This window comes from Ochotona curzoniae, unplaced genomic scaffold, assembly GCF_017591425.1.
Source record: "Ochotona curzoniae isolate NIBS_2020 unplaced genomic scaffold, NIBS_Ocur_1.0 contig_2723, whole genome shotgun sequence".
Taxonomy (NCBI): Eukaryota; Metazoa; Chordata; class Mammalia; order Lagomorpha; family Ochotonidae; genus Ochotona; species Ochotona curzoniae.
Genome location: NW_024465573.1, coordinates 10,061,567 through 10,067,687, shown reverse-complemented (window position 1 = coordinate 10,067,687; position 6,121 = coordinate 10,061,567). Strand labels below are relative to the sequence as shown.

At 40.5% G+C, this 6,121-nt stretch overlaps 2 pseudogenes; one reads left to right on the top strand and one right to left on the bottom strand.

The window, feature by feature from the left end:
• Positions 1-645: 645 nt before the first annotated feature.
• On the bottom strand, positions 646-3,746 carry LOC121153962 (annotated as a pseudogene).
• A 1,956-nt stretch (positions 3,747-5,702) lies between these two features.
• Positions 5,703-5,878, top strand: LOC121154332 (annotated as a pseudogene).
• The last annotated feature ends 243 nt before the right edge of the window (positions 5,879-6,121 follow it).

The following is a 6,121-nucleotide window of genomic DNA, read 5'->3' as shown; positions in this document are numbered from 1 at the left end:
AGCCCCTTGAGGAGTGAACTAGTGGAGTGAAGATTACTTTTTCTACGCCTGTCTCTCCCTCTGTCACTCTGACTAATAAATTTTATATATACATATACATATACATATACATATACATATATACACACATGAGAGAGAGAGAGATTTTAGGTGCAGTCTTTTTTTCTTTATTTATAGCACAATTCAGGATCAGTAAATCACATGAGAAAGAAATGGCACTCATTTCCTGGATTGGCATCAGACTTCCTTCTACCAGCTACAATGACATCATTTCAACCTATCTTCGTCTTTTCCTTTTCATCGGGCAGGGGTTGGGCACGTGCAGATAGGTCAAAGAGGCTTCAGCCTCAAAATCAAGGGGAAATCACTGCTCCTGGAGAAACAATATGGGCTCCTCCCATTTAGCAAAGGCTGTCAGGAACTCTGCTCCCTTGGGAAGGTCACTGATGGTGTGAAGGAGGGCAGTCATGTCCTTCCTGGCGATGCCACAAAACAGGGGGCCTGGGAAATGATTCCCTTCTATTGCAGCCCACTAAATCTAATTATAAAGAAGGGGCAGTAGTTATATATGGAAAACTACAAATGAACAGGTATGTGGGCAGAAGTAAACAAAGAAGCAAAAAGCTGAAGATGATCAGAAATTGCTCAGTGTTGTCTTTGCAAACTGCCACAGAAATCTTGGATCCATCGCCTCGTGTATTTAAGTTCCAAGGTGTGGGCTAACAGGACAGATTTGGGATCATATGCATTGTTGGCGTGGAGATTTAGATGATGGGCCCCCTCTGAGATGGTGATTGCAAGCAGGGTGTCCGTGATGTCTTTGGTGACTCCACTCCCTGACCAAGCAAGGTTTACCATTGCCAAAAATTATATTTGAGTTGAACTGATGTTTTTGCCTCCATAAAAGGTAGTGATCCAGGAGGGCTTTTGGTCTCACACCCCACTGTTTAAAACAGTCATCAGAAAATTCTTCCAAGTTCCACAGGTGAGGTTGAAACATGTCATCAACACCATTAGTACAAAAGGACATGGCTATTTCTGTGCAGGCCTGATAGCTGCAGCCCAGGGATTTGAATTGCTGGTTATTGTCTGAAATAGTCAGGTACTTGGCTGGCCTGCATAATTGTGAAATACACTTAGAGCTTGGAAAATATTCTGTAGCAGCCATGAATCAGACACACTGGGATCTTTCAAATACTGACACACTACCTGTATGGGCCATGCAGGCAAAGTCTGTAAAAAGTCAGATACATAAGGATAATCCTCAGGCACATCCCACACTAACCCCGTATTTTTGCAAAACCAGACAATGTCACCTTCGTTATCAATGTAAAAAAGTATCAATCCACCCACTTGCCTCCAATGTTTGTCAGCTATTAAGTATTGCTGCTTAAGTTTTCATAACAGTAAACCCAGAGTGGTCAATATTCTGTTGAAAGGAGAGAACCGAGTAGTTGTTGGCTACCGTGGGGCAGGACATGGGTTTGGTTGGCCAGTGTAGGCTGCCAAGAGTTCTTAGGGCTGGCCGAGGGATGATTGCGGCCCCGGGTGCCGGAAAAGCCAAGAGCTGGAACAAAATGGTTCTGTAGTCCATGGTTCAGACTGCCGGCTGCAGTGTGTAAATAAAATATGTTTTCAAATTTTGGTGTTGTTGACTTAAGTTTTTCTCACACTTTCATATAATTGAGAGTGCTATATTTTATTTTGAATCAATGTATCAAATACAATGTTTGAAAATATTATTTTGGGGTTGGTACTGTTTTCCACATTTATTCCAATGTGTTTAACATCAAATTCTCTATTAATTTCTGGATATTGAAAGATCTATAGTAATAGCATGCAGCCATTGGTGATTCTTTTAAGAATTTATTTATTTTTAAATATTTATTTATTTATTGGAAAATCAGATATACAGAGAGGAGGAGAGACAGAGAGGAAGATCTTCCATCCGATGATTCACTCCCCAAGTGACTGCAACGGCTGATGCTATGCTGATCCGAAGAAGGGAGCCAGGAACTTTTTCCAGGTCTCCCACATGGGTGCAGGGTCCCAAGGCTTTGGGCCATCCTCGACTGCTTTCCCAGGCCACAAGCAGGGAGCTGGATGGGAATCGGGAGTGCTGGGATTAGAACTGACACCCATATGGGATCCTGGCATGTTCAAGGCGAGGACTTTAGCCTCTAGGCCATGCCTCCGGACCCAAGAATTTATTTTTATTGGAAGGTCAGATATACAGAGAAGAGGAGAGACAGAGAGGAAGATCTTCAGTCTGATGATTCACTGCCCAAGTGACTGCAACAGCCAGTGCTGCGCTGATCCAAAGCCTGGAGCCAGGAGCCAGGAGCCAGGAGCCAGGAGCCAGGAGCCAGGAGCCAGGAGCCAGGAGCCAGGAGCTCTTCCTGGTCTCCCACGTGGGTGCAGGGTCCCAATGCTTTGGGCCATCCTCGACTGCTTTCCCAGGCCACAAGCAGGGAGCTGGATGGGAATCGGGAGTGCTGGGATTAGAACTGACACCCATGTGGGATCCTGGCATGTTCAAAATGAGGACTTTAGCCACTAGGCTAGGCCCTCTGCGCCAGGCCAATTGGTGATTCTTTTCAAAACAACTTCAGCCAGAGTGAAAAGCAGATTTGAAATGTTGGTGTATGAATAAAGACTGATAAAGCAGACAATTAATGTGGGTTGTTATTTATGACGTTTAGCTGTATATGGGTGACAGGAAGAAGATGATGGCTCCATGCAGGTAGGATGGAGTTTTTGCTTGTTGTTTTACATTAGTGTCAGGAACATGAGAGAGTAGGGTAGAGTAGCTAGTCCTCACAGCAGTTTTTTGGAAATGAATATCATTTCCCCATACCAGATAAGGAAATGATGGTATGAAACCTAGTCTATCTACTTGGTCTGTTAAGACATAGAACCAACATTCAAATTTAGGATTAAGGCTTTAAGGTCCATCTTTTCCCAGATGCAGCATCATGCTGTCGGAAGGCATCGGTAAGGGATTGATTTTTGAAAACAAGAAGCAGAGGATGGGAGAGGATGATGGCTGAATAAAATTCTGAAAGTGGCAGGAGATGTATTAATATCACAGTTTCGCAGAGTGGCTTTCTCTGAGATAACATGACTGTGGACCAGTAGCTCATGCCATGTAACTTATTTTTTAAAAATAACTTTACAATGACAGGTTTCCTACAGCCCTAGATGTAACCTCCTTCCTCATTTTTCTGGTTCAAGACACATAGCAGGCAGTTTCATTGAGATTGACGATTGATGTTAAGGGCATTGATACTAGGAAGGCTTGACTTCCTACTTTCTGAGTTTGTTGGCTGCTGAGAGTAAAAGGGATAGGAGAACATGGGATAGTTTGGAAAAATAGCTTTGAATATAGGACTAAGTGATTAGTGAATTGCATCAGCAGTATGCTAGATGCATTGGCTTTTCTCCAATGTTAGAAAGTAAAGTTATAAATATCTGTGAGTCAGGGAGGAAAGAATCTCTCCTATGTTCTTGTTTGAAATCTGCTTTCCTGGAAGGCCAATAAATACATAAATATTTACATTTTTTCCCCAATACATAGGTGTATTTTTATTGCCTTGCTACTTTCAAAGAATTTGAAACTTAGACTTTTTTTTTAACCAGTTTTTGTCTTTTTCCCCTCTCTCAGCCTTTTTGAATATTCATATGTGTTTTGCTTTAGTCTCCATTCTTTGCCGTACAAGTACTTCATGTGCGTCGTCCTGAACCATTTTTCATACTGAAGTAGCCACTTTCATTTTATTTCTTACTTAAGAAAAAATAATGTACAAAACCATGGTGAAAGTGAATTAAACAGATTCTCAATGTTCTGTTTAAAGCATTAAGCTTGTTGTTGTGGGATTTCTGTCATTTGCTTTCACAGTACTTTAGAAAATTTATAATCCAATAATCAAAGGGCAATGTGTTCTTATTTTTGAAATTGCTGTGTGTTTGGGAAATATATCACCTGAAAAAAATTCATTGTCTTCAGAAATGATTTATAAATAGCAATTGGGAAGTCAGAGTTGACTTGGGCAATAACCCAAATTTATATGATGCATTCATACATTTGTTCATGTATCTGATACATATTTATCGAGTTTCTGTTATCTATTAAGCAGTCTTTTAGATTCCAGCATAGAGATAGTGGCTATCATTTCTGAATAAACAAGATTGGTAACATTGGATAAAGGAAATAACATGTTTTATTATGGAGAGCATACACATATGACAGGGATGGATACCTGCAAATGCAGCAGATCAAAGGGGGCAGGCCCCAGGACACTTTGTAGAATTGAACCGTGAAGCACCTAGCGCAGTAAGAAAGCAGAAGGGAAGGCCAACAAAGAGAAGGACATTGTCGCTCAAATGTCTAAAACACTGAGAAATGTGGTTGGGAAAATCTTGTCAGATCATGGAAGGCTTTCTGCAAAATGCTAAATCATGCAGAATTCATAATAGAAATAGAGAAAGTCCCTAAAGAATTTTAAATAGGGAAAGTGTCATGATTAGATTTACTTTTACAAAAATGTCATTTGGGCAGTAGATGATACTGTGCTATAAAGGAGGGTTGCCAGAGGAGAAAAGAGCCATGGAATCCATTAATGATGAAAAACATGTTTATTACACTAATATTAATTCAATGATAGCGGAAGCTAGATGTAGTTTATGGATGATGACAAGCATGCTAGTAAATGGTAGCCATAGGGGAAGCTAGGTTTAGGATATACAACTCTTTTCTTTCAAGATTTTATTATATTATCTATTTATTTATTTATTATTGGAAAGTGAGATATACAGAGAGGAAGATCTTCTGTCTGCTGATTCACTCCCCAGGTGGCCGCAACAGCTGGAGCTGAGCTGATCTGAAGACAGAAGTCTGGAGCCTCTTCCTGGTATCCCAAGCGGGTGCAGGATCCCAATGTTTTGGGGCATCCTGAACTACTTTCCCAGGCCACAAACAGGGAGTTGTATGGAAAGCAGGGCTGCCAGTTCATGAACCCACATCCATATGGAATCCTGGCGTGTTCAAGGTGAGGATTTTAGATGCTAGGCTACTGCGCTGGACCCACAGCTCCTTTTTTTTTTTTTTTTAAATCTTTGTACTATTATACAACTTTTATTTTGCAAAGTTTAAGCTATTCTTAATTTAAGAAACTCAAAATAATTGAGGGGCAGGCTTTTGGTTCAATAAGGTGGCTCTTGGCAATCCTTGCAATTTGAGTCTAGGCTGTGCTTCAAATTCCAGCTTTGAGTTGATGCGCATATTGGAACACAGCAGCTGACACCCCACACCCTGGGGTCGGGATCGCTGATGGGAGACTCCGTTCCAGTTCAGACTCTGGCCTGGCCCATAGGCCCATAGGGATTTGGGGAATGAACTAGAACATGAAAGATAGTCTCTCTTTCTTTCTCTCTTTCTCTGTGTGTCTTTCTTACCTCAAATAAAATGAAAATGCTTCCCTGAAAAGTAAAAATAAGAAGTAACAAGCCACAAAAACAATAACAACTCAGTTTGGAAGAAGTAAAATATACTTTCATTTTGTAACTATAAATTCTTGATTTCTAGGGTTGTTTTTTTCCTTCTTTGTCTCCCATTCCTCTCAGCTATTCTCAAATTTATGACTTCCACTTTCTCCACGTCTGAATGTCGTTTTCTTTGCACAACACTATTTTAAAAGTTATAGAGCTTTGTGCAGTTGCAGTATCATAGCCAATGAGGTTTATCCAAGGTGGGATTATTGGTAATGGAAAAGTTTTCTAATACCCCGCCATGACGACTTGAAATATGGTTGGCATTGGCAATTTTTGACAGTCTCCACGGTAATTGAAGTTAATAAAAGTTATGTATTTGTGTAAGAGGAAAAATATCACATATAGAGTGATACAGATTTAGGAGTTAACCGATAATTTCCACCCACAACCTTTGCTGGCATTCCCCACCTGTCCTTCCCCTTCATTCTTTCTTGTTTTTCTAGTAGGATCCTTCTACTTTACTTTGCAGTCACAAGTTTAACACTCCATTAGGCAGAGCTATCAACACCTGGTAAATAGAAAATAAAAATAATAAAAACAAATCAGAACAAAAGCAAAAACACTGCTCTTC